The sequence below is a fragment of the Thermobia domestica genome, chromosome 17 (assembly GCF_964235325.1).
Source record: "Thermobia domestica chromosome 17, izTheDome1.hap1.1, whole genome shotgun sequence".
Lineage (NCBI taxonomy): Eukaryota > Metazoa > Arthropoda > Insecta > Zygentoma > Lepismatidae > Thermobia > Thermobia domestica.
This window is the reverse complement of record NC_137470.1, coordinates 173,434,136-173,449,293: the sequence shown is the minus strand read 5'-3', so window position 1 is coordinate 173,449,293 and position 15,158 is coordinate 173,434,136.

Below are 15,158 nucleotides of genomic sequence, written 5' to 3'. Positions count from 1 at the left end.
GGTCAAATTGAAAACACTGTACCTTGCGATAAGCTTGTGGCCTCAACTATTTTGCGCACTTTAATTCGTTGAACACTCAAGGCAACATGGATTTTGTCAATCATTTCGGAGGAAGTCAGTTCCACTGGACGTCCTGAACGACGTTCAACATTTGTGGATGTACGACCATGTTTAAACTTATTAATCCAATTGGAAAGAGTCGCAAACACAGAAGCAGATGTGCCTTGAACTTAATCCAATTTGGCTTTGATGTTTTTCTGTGTTAAACTTTTCAAATAGAAGTGTTTAATAACCACACAAACTCATTTCTTTAAATTTTTCTAAAGAAATAAAAGTTTGTTTCTCCAATCGACTACGACAATGAAAACACGTGACGGATATAGCAGAAACACTTAGTGAGTTATGATGCTTATTAAAGGCAAACATCCTATTCTCTAAGGACTTACTGAACGACCCTAGTATTAACAACAAGTTTCTTTTTTCGCAGCGATGAAATTTTCTGTTCCTTAAGTCTTACAGCATTTTTATGACAGCAATCCTGGTTGGTTGGTGTTTTGTTGTCCCTTTTTTTTAGGAGCAAGGCCATATGAAGAGTGAAATTACTAGTGGTGGGCACAAAAACAAGTTTTTGGTGTATAGGAAAACCGAAACCGGTTTATGAAAATTTTCAAAGAAACGGTTTTCGGTTTCCTCCAAACCCGGTTTGGTTTTTCACTGTAACCGGTTTCAGTTTCCCCGAACCCGGTTCGTTTCAGCGGAACCGGTTTCGGTTTTCTCCAAAAACCGGTTCCGTTTTTTTTCAAAATTGGTTCTATTTCAGACCAGAATAGTGTATCGTTGTTCTCCGGAAACCGATTTCGTTTCCAGAGAAATAGTTTTGTGTGTTTTCCAAAAGTTTTCAAAGAAAACCGAAACCGGTTTCGGCGAAACCTGAACCGGTTTCGGCGAAACCTTAACCGGTGTTTGAGGAAAACCGAAACCGGTTTCGGTGAATAAACGATCCGGTTATGGAGAAAACTGAAATGTCGGTTTTTCGGATTTCAATTTTTCTAGAAACCGGTTTTGCCCATCCTTAGAAATTACACTTTCAAGTGGAATCCGAACCACTGTAACGCATTAAAATTTCAAGGCTCTTCAACCAGGAGTAAAGCCCGGCACCTCGTACACAGTGGATCAGTGGTAGAGCGCTAACTTCTCGTCCTGGTTCGACCTTGGGCCAAGTAAATTTCTGGTGGACAACATAGTGTCCCTGGGTTTTCTCGGGGTATTTCCGTTTCCTCCCACTTTTTTGTTCCACCAATTCTTCCATTATCGTTCACTTGCATTAATCATCCGTTTCCCTTAGCCTAATGGACATAATTGCGTTACGTTAAACTAAAAGATTTCATTTCATTTTCCTCGTGCACAAAAGGGACAACAGTTGTGTCTCAATGTTAAGTACAACGTACTCCCACTTTTCTTCCTTTAATATTATTATTATTATTATTATTATTATTATTATTATTATTATTATTATTATTATTATTATTATTATTATTATTATCAATAAATTCAATCATGTCTTAGTATAAAGCAAGCAAACCATGAATGTGTTTGTCAGCAAGTATCGTTGACTCAACATAAAGTTTATGGTCAAAGTCTCTCATGTAGCGTCGAGAAGCAGGTTCAATTTTTTACAGACTTCTGTTCTTGTTTCACATCTACATTCCCTACATCGGGGATCTGTCGGAAGCTTTTCAGAATCTATAGGAGTCTGTCAATATTCGCGCAGAATAACCTCAGCCCAAACGGAGCCTTCAACTGAAAGTCAACTTTTGGATGGAATGGGGCGGACAATACAGTGGACCTAAGGCAAGAAATCGACAAAGGACATTGGGAAAGTAGCTGGGGTAGAAAACAGATAAGGTAGACACATACATAAACACAAGAAGAGAATTCACGTGTGTGTGTGTGTGTCTTCGTTGGCGTGTATGTATGGGTTTCCATTTATTTCGTTGTGGAACAGAGAAGCTAGAAGATCGTTTTCGAGTTCGTGTGGCTGGCCACAAAAACATTTATACAAGAGAGACAGACGATACAACCGTATCCAAGGGATGCGTCAACAGAAAGACAAAAGAGCTCGACGTACCATTCGCTGAACTATGTGAATATCTGCGAACAGAGCATGTAGCTACATGATTTGTTGCACATAATTCTCACCAGCCACGCTGCCTTTTGAATATTCTACACCTTGTGTGCTTACTGGCGGAAAGAAATCGATTTCCCCTTCCGCATATTCCGGTTTCAGTTTGCCGCAAGACTTATTGTATCCAAGGCCCAAGTATGCATCTTGCTGGCTTTTAGAGTCTCCCCCTTCAAGAGAACACAGAGTATTTGAACTTGAGAGAAGAGTGCCTCAAATAATTGTAAATTAGAATATTTGTTTCGCCTTCAGCATTTTCTTTTGTCATTTTGTTGCTTTTAAATTGATTCCTGTTTTATTTATTTATTTATTTATTTATTTACTGGAAACATGAAATGGAATGCTTAGTATAACTTACCACAGTTGTGGCACTGAAGTTAAAGCACAAGTGGATTGATCGTAATCTTTTAGTTTTATGTTCCACGCTCTTTAGGTTGATGGAGGTGAATGATTTATGGAAGTGAATGATTTTTAAAGAATTGGTGGAATGAGAATGTAGAAGGAAAAGAGAAATCTCAGAGAAACCCAATGGACACAATGTTCTCCATCACAAGCTCACAACGGAATGAGGTCGAAATATAAAGTCACCATTAAACCTCCGTGATCCCAAGCATGATTGATGAAAGTGGACCACGGTGATTGATGGAAAATATGGAGAATGAAGAATGACACACACCTGCATAAAAAAAGAGAAAAATACCTCTATTGCAACCAAGTTTCTGTTTACGCGAATTAGCCATTCGTTTATCTGCATATTCCTAATGGACGGCTGAACCATACTTAGCCAAATTTGGCATAATGATTTCAGAGCTCGCGCTAAACGTCGAAACTGTCCCAATGTCCCAATCGGACATAACATTGAGGAATAATCACCGAAAAATTGGATGCCCATAGACTTAACCTTGGAAAAATATTTGGCGCGTGAATTATTATTGAAAACAAAGGGAAAATAGAATTTTCAGCATTAGAAATAGGGCAAAGTCCTTTTCGTTTGGTTCTGGGAACACAATTTTTCAAAGTTGTTACGCTTTTCGCTGGTATGTCAAATTCAGCTATTTGCATGTCGTATTCGCTCACGAAAACAATTGATGCACTAAAAGATTCTATGATCTAGGTACGCAATAATTGAAAATTTGAAGCGAAGCGATCGACATTTACTCATATTCAGAGAAAATTTTTGGGGATCAATTATTTTCGTGATCGAACGCGACACGGAAATAGTTGAATTTGGCAATCAGGGAAAAATATAATGGCTTTGAAAAATTGTGTTCTCAGAACAAAACGAAAAGGATTTGGCCCTATTTCTAATGTTGAAAAATTTTATTTTCCATTGTTTACAAAGAAAATTCACCCTCCAAATGCTTTTCCTATGAAATGTCAACGAGCATTCTGTTTTACGGTGATTATTCCTCAACGGTATGTCCGATCGGGACATGCGACACCTTACGACACTCAACGTACACTCTCCAATAACCATGTCGAATTTGGTTAACAATTTTTCTGGCATCTCGGAGAAGTACCTGGACAAACGAACTCGAGTAAAGACGAACTTCTCTACAATGATTAACAAAGGTCAATTGCTTCGCTCCAAATTTGCAATTAAAACATACCTAGTTATTTTAATATTCCGTAAATAAAAATTACGCTATCAATTTATTTGTGTACGAAAAAAAAGATTTTTGAAACTTTACCATAGGATGAAACTATTTTTTTTTTCATTGAAATTTAGCGTCCCTTGTCAACACTGATACTAAATGAGAAATTGACTTAATGTTTAACGTAATCCAAACCATTGTAATGCTTTCAGTGTTGTGTTACCGTTAGTCGAATCTGAAACCACGTGTACCGCAGTGTTGTGTTACTGGTGTAGCCACTAGGCCAACGGAAAGGGACAAAACTAAAGTAGAAAAATACGTAGAAAGTGATTTACTGGAGGAATCAGATTTTGTATCCCTTTTTTCCCAGGAAAACTGCTTCAACAATTTTGTTTATATCTCGTAAGTAAATATTTTGGGATTATGGACTTCTCAGTGGACTTCTGTATTATAATATCTTTTAACCTTCAGCGACAGAAGCGATTATTTGGCGTGAGAAATCTCGGTTTGATTCCCGGCGGGAGCTCATGTGGTTCGAGTCCCACTTTTAGCTTTAGTTCCATGTCTCATCATATAGCCTCGCTGCTGAAAGAGAAGCTAAACTAAAAGTCAAATCAAATCAAGAAGCGATGTTTCATTCATTTTCACACTACCTGCTGGTTTCTCTTTCTTTCGACAATATTCCTAGGTTGATTCATAATCGGTAAGACTTCTTATAGATTAAAAGAAATAATATTATCAGTGGCGGATCCAGGGAGGGGGGCGATCGCAGAAGAGGAAACTTTCTTATTATATATATATATATATATATATATATCCCATCCCAGAGTTTGGATCTCTTAAAGGTAGCTCTAAGTAGCAGTATTCCAACCCACCGCCCGCCACAAGTCCGTTCTGGATCCGCCCCTGGATAGCATGGGATCCACTGAGGACATTTTCTCCAATATTTCAAAAAACAGCTCCAAAATATGGTATTACCCAGTTCTCTTTAAAAATGCATTAAATTTGGTTTACTGTTGGGAGTAATGTTTCCTTTCAGGATTTTCTTAATCTATATATATAAAAGAGAACGCACAAAATCCTTTGTCCGCTCATCACGCTAATACGGCTGAACCGATTTCTTTCATTTTTGGGGGGTTGTTAGGATTTGGACCCTAGATGGTTTTTATCATATCACTTTAATTTTCAATTACCAGTGTCTTGAGATAATTGACCAATCAGGTGTCAATACGTACAAAAAATCCTTTGTCCGCTCATCACGCTAATACGGCTGAACCGATTTCTTTCATTTTTGGGGGGTTGTTAGGATGTGGACCCTAGATGTTTTTTATCATATCACTTTAATTTTCAATTACCAGTGTCTTGAGATAATTGACCATTCAGGTGTCCATACGTACAAATCCTTTGTTATTAGTTCATCATAGGTATAAAAATAAACGTATTTATATGCAACCCGCATGACCCTGTGACTCGGCGGGTTAACATAACTGACAGGCGCTATAAATCACTTGAAAGCGAAAAATTAAAAATTATCTAAGTAACAAAGTTTATTGCGTTCCGGGATGACCGCAGCGAAGCGGGGCGGGTTGGGGTGACCGCAGCGAAGCGGGGCGGGTTAACATAAATGACAGGCGATATAATGTTAACATTAGTGCAATCTTCTATGGTTTTTATCATATCACTTGAAAGCGAAAAAGTAAAAATTATCTAAGTAACAAAGTTTATTGCGTTCCGGGGTGACCGCAGCGAAGCGGGGTGAACGCTGCTAGTCTATATATATAAAAGAGAACGCACAAATCCTTTGTCCGCTCATCACGCTAATACGGCTGAACCGATTTCTTTCATTTTTGGGGGGTTCTTAGGATTTGGACCCTAGATGGTTTTTATCATATCACTTTAATTTTTAATTACCAGTGTCTTGAGATAATGGACCATTCAAGTGTCCATCCTTTGTTAGTTATTCATCATAGGTAAAAATAAACGTATTTATATGCAACCCGCATGACCCTGTGACTCGGCGGGTTAACATAAATGACAGGCGTTATAATGGTTTTTATCATATCACTTGAAAGCGAAAAAGTAAAAATTATCTAATTAACAAAGTTTATTGCGTTCGGGGGTGACCGCAGCGAAGCGGGGCGGGTTAACATAAATGACAGGCGATATAATGTTAACATTTACTGCAATCTTCTATGGTTTTTATCATATCACTTGAAAGCGAAAAAGTAAAAATTATCTAAGTAACAAAGTTTATTGCGTTCCGGGGTGACCGCAGCGAAGCGGGGTGAACGCTGCTAGTTATTCATATTTATGAAGGCAATTAAGAAAGTTCTGTCGCTTTTTTACCCACCACCTTCGAACATCGATAATTCACCTAAGACGTACCTGGAAGTAGAGCCCTGCACGGGCCGGAATTTTTTGACCGGGCCCGGCCCGGCCCGTGAGTTTATAATGTAATGATTTTTTTTTTTTAGAATTTAAGCCCGAGTCCGACCTAAGCACGTGTGATAAGCAAATTAGCCCGATCAGCAAGTCTGCTCGTATTGCCTTCTGGCCCGGAATCAAATCATATGGGTCCTATCGACCCAACTTGTAGTTCTTCCCGAGTGGATGGAGGTACTGCCGAATAATTTCTCCACTCACACTGCACTGAATTGCAGTCCCAGTTCCTCACATTTTTGGCCACTGTTCGCCTCAAATGCTTCCTGATGATTTTCATTTTGTACACGGTTTGTCTTCTGGCACGTGGTGAGTCTTCGAGTGTTTCGTCACAGTCCTTAAATTTGTTAAACCACCGATGTACTGTCCGCGTAGTCACGATACTCTCACCAATGGCCTGGCATACCTTCCGCCCCGCTACAGTGGCGTTTGAACCCAGTTTGAACTCATACAGCATACACGTTCTTATGATGCGTGTTGAAGTCCCATGCTCACTTTGTCCTTACGCACGTTCACAGTGTAACTGAACTGCCACAATCAGGTAGTATGTTGGATATACCCACAGCAACAACCGACCTTTGCCTTATCTCCATTGCACTCAACTCACGGTGTGAAGGCCAATGAAACACAGACATCCACAAAAAGCGACATAACTTTCTGGGTTACCTTTATACAACACATAGAGAGACGGTGACTCAGTGGAAGAGTGATTATTTCTCGTGTATGGGGTCCCTGGTTCGATCCTCAGCCGAGTAATTTTGTGGTGGACAATATCGTGTCCATGGGTTTTCTCGGGGTTCGCATGTTTCCTCCCACTTTCTCATTTCACCATTTTTTCTATTAGCATTTACTTCCTTTAATCATCGTCTCCCTTAGCGTAAGAGGCATAATTGTGAAACGGTAAATTCAAATTTGCCATTTCACTTTTAATGAATACAACAATATAGAGAATATATATTCCCCAAATGAATTTTAAAGTCTCACGGTTATGTCGGTTAGGCTAAAAGAGTCTGTGGTGATGAGAAATGAATGAAATGGTGGAATGAAGAAAGTGGTAGGAAACCGGAGAACCCAGAGGAAACTCATGCACAGGTGTTTGTCCACCAGAAATTTCACTTGATGCGAGTTGGGATCAAGCCAAGGACCCATGCACAGGAGGTGAACACTCTACCACTGAGCCACCGCGGCCCACTATATATATTAGGGTGTCCCTTATTTTGGATAATTTCGCGTTGCGATACCCCCCCCCCCCAAATGTATTCTATGTGACCATAAACACGCATTAGTAAAATAGCAACTCTCTACGAGAACGTTAACCCGTGCCGACTTGACGAAAAAGTCATGAAATAGCGTCTCCCCATTATAATATAATTTAGAATTTCCAACCGTAATACCGGAGAAACTAAAAGAGACATAGAAACGAAACTTTGCACGAAGTAACTAGAGAAAGTGCGACATCTGTTCGTGTATTGACAGAATGCACCGGATCAACAATGTTGCCAACCCAAGGCAAAGTTTTGATTTTGTAAATAGAATGATTTATATTTAATATAATTAATGGAAACAGCAATGAAAATAAAGACAAAAGAGATTATAAAGGCAGATCAGTGCTGCAAACTTTTCGGGAAATAACGTGTAATATGTGTTGGCGCACACAGGGAGTGAGGTACTAACGTTTTGTACACCTTAAATCAGATATTGAAAAGAACTTTTTGCATTGACTCTAAGTCTACAAGCATCCGCTGAACAGTGTTGCCATCAATAGAAGGAATTAATTGAGTTTGGAAGAGATAGAATAACTCGGAAAAGGTCACTAGTGCTGTATGCTTTAAAAGGTATAATGCAAGCCGGTATAGCATGAGGAGTAGAAAAGTGATTACCTGAGATCGATAACTGACTGTAATATACGATATCTTGTAAAAGTTCAGAAGTAAGTTTTGTGAAAGATGGCAACGCTGCACAGCGGTTTGGAATCCCAACAGCCTGGTTAAAATATGAAAACAGCGTTCAATTTGCATGGGTCTATGCACTTGTGGGCTTTTGAGGACGCTGATAACCATGAGGAAATCAAGAGTAAAAAAGCCGCTGCTGTACAGCGTTGCCATCTTTTACAAACCTTAGTTCTCTGCTTTAACAAGACACCGAATATATCTCTCAGTACGTGGGTTATCAATCTCACATAAGTACAGTTCTACTCTTGATGCTCTTCTGCCTTGCATTATAGGTTTTAAACCATATAGCACTAGTAACCTTTTCGGAGTTATTCTATCTCTTCTAACTCAATTTATCCCTTCTGTTGATGGCAACATTTCAGCGGATGCTTTTAGACTTAGAGTCAATGCAAGCAATTATTTTCAATAACTGATTTAAGGTATACAAAACGTTAGTACCTCACTCCCTGTGTGCGCCAACACATATTACACGTTATTGCTCGAAAAGTTTACAGCACTGATCTGCCTTTATAATCTATTTTGTCTTTATTTTCATTGCTGCTTCCAATAATGATATTCAATTTAAATCATTCCATTTACAAAAACAAAACTTTGCCTTGGGTTGGCAACACTGTTGATCCGATAATTTTTGTAATCAGGTGTCGATCCAGTGGATCGAGTTATTAAGTTACAAAAATAGTCACTTTCAATCTTATTTAAATTGATTTTTATATATCTCCCCCTTCTTCTCCTCCCCTACCTTGCTCCGTCAAATTTAAATCATAAAAACGATCCCATACCTAAACCTCATCTATGGTAAAAAATTTGATTAAGATCGGTTGAGTGGTTCAGCGGTTATTAAGTTTTATTTATTTTTATACCCCCTTCCTCAACCCCTCACTTTCTACCATCAAAGTGAATAGCTTAAAACCAGCCCAGCTTCGAACCTCATCCATGTTACAAATTTGATCGAGATCGGTCGGGCGGTTCAGGAGATTTAGAGTCACAAACTTAGTGATTTTCAATCATATATATATATATATATATATATATATATATATATATATATATATATATATATATATATATATATAAGATTTATGCCAACAACGCCTTGAAGGAGGAAATTTAACTCTGTATCAATGAAATTTTAGCCACATTTATGCAAAACGGTCATCTAAAATTTCAACAAAAACGTGTGCATGTAGCAGCAAAGCCGTGAGGACCATTTACCCGATATGCTATTTCATACATAATTATATACCTTATAAATCAAGGGGGGCGCGGTGGCTCAGTGGTAGAGCGTTCACCTCCGGTGCTTGGGGTCCCTGGTTCGATCCCAGCTCGCGCCATGTGGAGTTTGTGGTGGACAAACACCGTGCTCGTGGGTTTTCTCGGGGTTCTCCCGTTTCCTCCCACTTTCTTCATTCCACCATTTCACGCGTTTCTCATCTTCACCGTCTCCTTTAGCCTAACCGGCACAACCGTGGGACGTAAATCTTAAAGATTTCATTTTTTTATAAATCAATAACAAAAAAAAAAAAATCTTCTTTTAATTATTATAGGCCTATGTTTTCTACCAAAATTTACTTCTTGCGAGAATTTTGGGATACCCGGTATATATGTATATATTAGTGCGTCCCTTATATAAGGTAATTTCGTGTTACCATACGCTCACCCGCTAAATGTATTCTATGTGACAGTAAACACGCATTACTGAAAAATAGCAGCTCCCTACGAGAACGTTAACCTGTGCCGACTTTGCGACAGTCATGAAATGACATTTCCACATTGTAATTTGGAATGTCTAAAACTGATAACGGAGAAACCAAAAGAGACAGAAAAACGAAACTTTGCAAAAAGCAACTAGGGAAAATAGGACTACTTAAGGTGCCTGTGTATTGGAGAACATCACCGGGTGAAGAGTGTTGCCAACCCAAGATAAAGTTACGTTTTTGTAAATCGAATGACCTAAATTGGATATAATCATTGGAAGAAACAATGAAAATAGTGACAAAAGGAATAATAAACGCAGATCAGTGTTGCAAACTTTTCGAGAAATAACGTGAAACATGTGTTATTTGTTTTTATTTTATTTATTGAACAAATTCCCAGATACAGCATAACTTTGCCATTTTACACAGGGACATGCTAACAAAAGAAAGAAAAAAGAAAACAAGACAACAATAACAACAACATAGAAAAAATAGTGTAAAATTAAAACTATTCCGTCAAAGCTCGTTTAATTGCTCTTTCAAACACTGGGTAGCTCGAAAAAATGTCCACATCAGTTCTTACTTGATTATAACAGTTTGGTATTCTATAAAAAAAAGAGACCTCTGTATAACAGCCAACCTAGGACGGGCAAGATGGAATAGGTGGGTATTCCGGGTGATGCGGGAAGGGACACGTAAGGATAGTTCCTGAAGTAATATTTCCGATCTTAAGCTTCCATTAACTATTTTATGTATCTATTGTGTTAAATACAAACGACGTTGGCGTAAGTAGCGTTGCCATCTTTTACAAACCATACTTCTCAGCTAAACAAGATACCGAATATCTGAGTCAGTGCGTGACTTATCGATCTCAGATAACCGCAGTACTGCTCCTCATGTTCTACCATCTTACATTATAGGTTTTAAACCCTACTGCATTAGTGACCTTTTACGAGTTATTGTACCTTTTGCAAACTCAACTTTTTTTTTTTTTTTTTTTTTTTTTTTTTTTTTTTACTGTTGATAGTAGCACTGTTCAAAAGACTCTTCTAGACTTGGAGTCAACATAAAGAGTTCTTATCAATACTTAATTTAAGGCGTACAAAGCGTTAGTATCTCACTCCTTGCAGGCTTGAGCGAGGTATTAACGTTTTAGTACTACCTAACGGCGTTTGCATTTAACACATGTTTCACGTTATTTCTCGAAAAGTTTGCAACACTGATCTGCGTTTACCACTTCTTTTGTCTTTACCTTAGTTATTGCTTCCAACGATGATATCCAATTAAGTCATACGATTTACAAAAACCTATCTTTTTCTTTCGTTGACAACAATGTTCATCCGGTGATATTCAACAATACACGGACATGTGTCTCCCTTTCTTTAGTTGCTAAGTGCAAAGTTTCGTATCTCTGTCTTTCTCGGTTTCTCCGTTATTAATCTTGGACATTCTAAATTATAATGTAGGAACGTAATTTCATGACTTGTCGTAAACTTGGCACAGGTTAATATTCTCGTGGAGAGCTGCTATTTTACTAACGCGTGTTTACAGTCACATAGAATACATTTAGTCGGCGGGCGTATCGTAACACGAAAATACCTTACATAAGGGACACTCTCGTATACATACTAACAGATTGCTGGTTCTTCGCACGGGGAGAACATGTTTCATGTTGGACACAACGGGCAATAGGGGTTCAATTTAGATTTAAACTGCATTGGACGTGTCACTCCAGGACGGAACCTCATCTATGTTGAAAATTTGATCGATATCGGTTGAGTGGTTAAAGAGTTATTAAGTAGTACATATATATATATATATATATCCCTCCTACTCCCCTAAGTTCTACAATCGAAATGAAATAATAAAAGCCATGCCAGGTCCGAATCTCATTTATGTTGAAAATCTGATTGAGATCGATCATGTGGTTCAATAGTTATGAAGTCACAAACATAATCACATTCAATTTTCTATATTAGACTAGCCTCTGGCTAGCTGGGGGCTCCCGCTCGCAGACCCCACGTTTGCTCGGCCTATGGCCTCGCACCTCTTAAACCTACAATTCTACTGAATTTCAAGTTTCTTTTCCTATTTCACCTATCTAAAAGAGAATATTTTCTACCCAAAGAAAACGTCAATTTAAACAACATGGGAATTTCTTCATCCCCCCTTATACCTTTAAAAACTAAAAATATTCACTTTTGGAAATTTTCCTGTGGGTTAGTTCCAGAGAGCTACAATTTCACTATTTTAATCCTGCCGGAAGTGCCTAAACATTTTAGGGTGTCAAAGACGTCCCATACAAATAACATGTGAAAGATTTTTCAATTTCCCATAAAACCAATCTGCAATTGGATATTTTTAGTTTTGGCAATTTAGTTAGTTAACGCAAAGAAAAGCGTATAAGCATACCAAATTTTAAGGTTTTATTCCAATTCCAAGTACCTAAAATATGAAATTATAGGACCAAAAAAGGTCAATTTAAATAATATGGGGAATTTCTTCATTCCCCCTTTATACCCCATAAAAACTTAGAAATATTTACTTTTGGTAATTTTCCTGTGAGTTAGTTTCGGAAATCTACAATAATGCCAAATTTCAACTTTCCACATTAACCGGAATTACCCCTTTATTTTATGCCAGATCAGGTAGTTTTACATATAATTAGGAAGGATAGATCGACAAATGTATCCAATTAAGGAACTTTTCTTTCTTTCCTTTTTTAAGTCAGTTAAAATTTACTGTTACAGGAAAAATTGTTTGAATGTTATTTCATAAGAGAATGCTATTAGCAATGCAATGGAGGATATATTAGAACGTAAAACAGGAAGTGGAAGGAGGCAATTAAAGCAACTCCCCTCGTAACTCTGTATGACACATTTTAGAACGAATCAGTGGGAACCTGGTGTACAAAACATGACTGACATGTACTTAAAGCTTCTTTCCTTCATTGTTTAAGAGCATTCATCCCGGTGAAATTAAAATACCGTTAATTTTACAGTAATTATGTGATATCTTCAAATAGATAAAAGATAATTGAAATATGGAACAAGAGCGCCCTAGACAATATTATTTTGCGTGAGGTACCGTTATCAGAAGTCACCTAGTGGCTTTCTGTTTTCAGCTGTTTAGAAACGCGAAAATAAATGCCGATTTTCAAAATGGCTCGAAATCGAAAGCAGATAAGTGAGTCGTGATAACGGTTTCTCATGTAAGGCGCTCTTGTTCCACATTTCGATTATCTTTTATCTATTTGAAGATATCACATAACTACTGTAAAATTAGCGGTATTTTAATTTCGCCGGGATGAAGACTCTTAAGATACGGCTGTAGTGTACTGGCAAACTCTGAAGAGAGCATTACTGTATAAGTAAGCATATTAATTTTTTTTTCGTTTTTCTCCAATTCACTGAAATGCCATACAGCGTTATTTAGGGGGATGTTCAATTATAATTAATGTACTATGTTTAATACACCAGAAGCCGAAAAATAATGAATGGTGAAGGGTTCTTAATTAGCAGTAACTGACCAACCAGTCAGCAGAATACAGATAATTATGGTGAATTAAAAGAATCCATATAGGTATTAGAACTGACATCCTACATTGTAATGTATATTTTGTTCGATACTAAGGCGTATGACTGCGTACATCAATTTTGTGTGAAGTATTTCTTCTAGTCAATGTCCCTATGAAATACTTAGTTTCATCCTTGCTACTCTACAGTTCTCCATTAATCTTTATTAAAAAAAAAAAACATGTAAAATTATTTGGACAAGCAATGACTAACTCTATGGCATATGAAATCCGGAGGTTCAATGCTGCGTTCACAAAAGTTTACATTAACTCCTATCCTTATCCAACTGGATCCAGTTTCTACTTTGTACTCCTACTTCTGTGAGATCCATCTTGGCGTTGTCCTTCTATTTGCACCTAGGTCTTCCTAATGGTCGTTTCCCGATTGGGTTTCCAGTCAAAACTTTAAAAGCGTTCCTACTTTCTTTTATTCTGGCTACATGACATGCCCACCTGAGCCTCCTAGATTTGAAGTCCCTAACAATGTTTAGTGAACGGTATAAATTGTGCAATTCCTCGTTATGAAGTCTCCACAATTCCATATTCTCGTCTCTCTTGAATCCGAATATTCGTCTCAGGATCTTGTTTTCAAATACTTTCAGCCACCCTTCCCTCAGAGTAAACGATCACGCTTCACGTCCATACAGAACAACAGGCATGATTATTGCTTTATATATTTTAAGCTTCAAATTTCTCGACAGAATTCGCAACGACAATAGATTTCGAACTGAATAATAACACAAATTCCCTGCTTTCAGTCGACATTTAATTTCTTCCTGAATATGATTTTGGTCTGTTAATATTGATCCTGGATATATGAAAGTATTCACTTCGTCGAAAGTACTATTTGATGTCTTAATACATCCATAATTTGCAGTATTACGATCCCAATGAACTTCCATGTATTTAGTTTTCTCTGCATTTACTTCTAAACTCACGTCGCTGCCAAGCATTTAATAAGACTCCTGCATTTCTTTCTATTGTTCTTCTATCATCCGCTATTATATTTACATCATCAGGATATGTCATAACATAGTGAATACCATTCAACTCTAGGCCCTGCTTGCTATCTTTGATTCTCCTTATATGGACAAGTAATTGGAATTTTAATTAATATTCATAACGTAATGAATACATAAAAATGAATCCCATGCTTTGAAAAAAAGGAAGCCGACCACATATGTATTTCATCCTTTATCAGCCCTTATAGATTATAACGCATACGAGTTCATTATGAGTGCAGTTCAACACCCTTCAACTCATTAGGTTGTATAGTTTGTGTGTCTTACCTTTGGTATGATCGTCATGCTCCTCCCCAAATGGTTTTTATGTTCTGCGCTATAAAAGCCCTCTCTGTGCCAAGGCAAGTTGGTGCACATGCCAGCTCCTAATTAGAGATTCTAACCGCGTATTTCCATCGGAAAACAAGCGAAATACGCGAGTTGCGAAACATATGGAGCTGCAGTGTCGTGGGAGGAAATTAATGTCCACTCCAAAATTTTCAATTAGACCCTAATCTTCTTTCCCCATGCTTTATCTCCATTCCTTTTTTTCGTCTCTTTATAACTATGGTTGCTGATTAGTACATAATGCTTGTTACAAAAGAACAGGAAATCTCTGTTGAAATGCTAAGTACTTAACTGTACATTTTAAACTTTCAGAATACGTTGAAAAAGGAAATCAGATTAAGTTACAGTGCAGAGCTTACAAAGCGCCTATAGT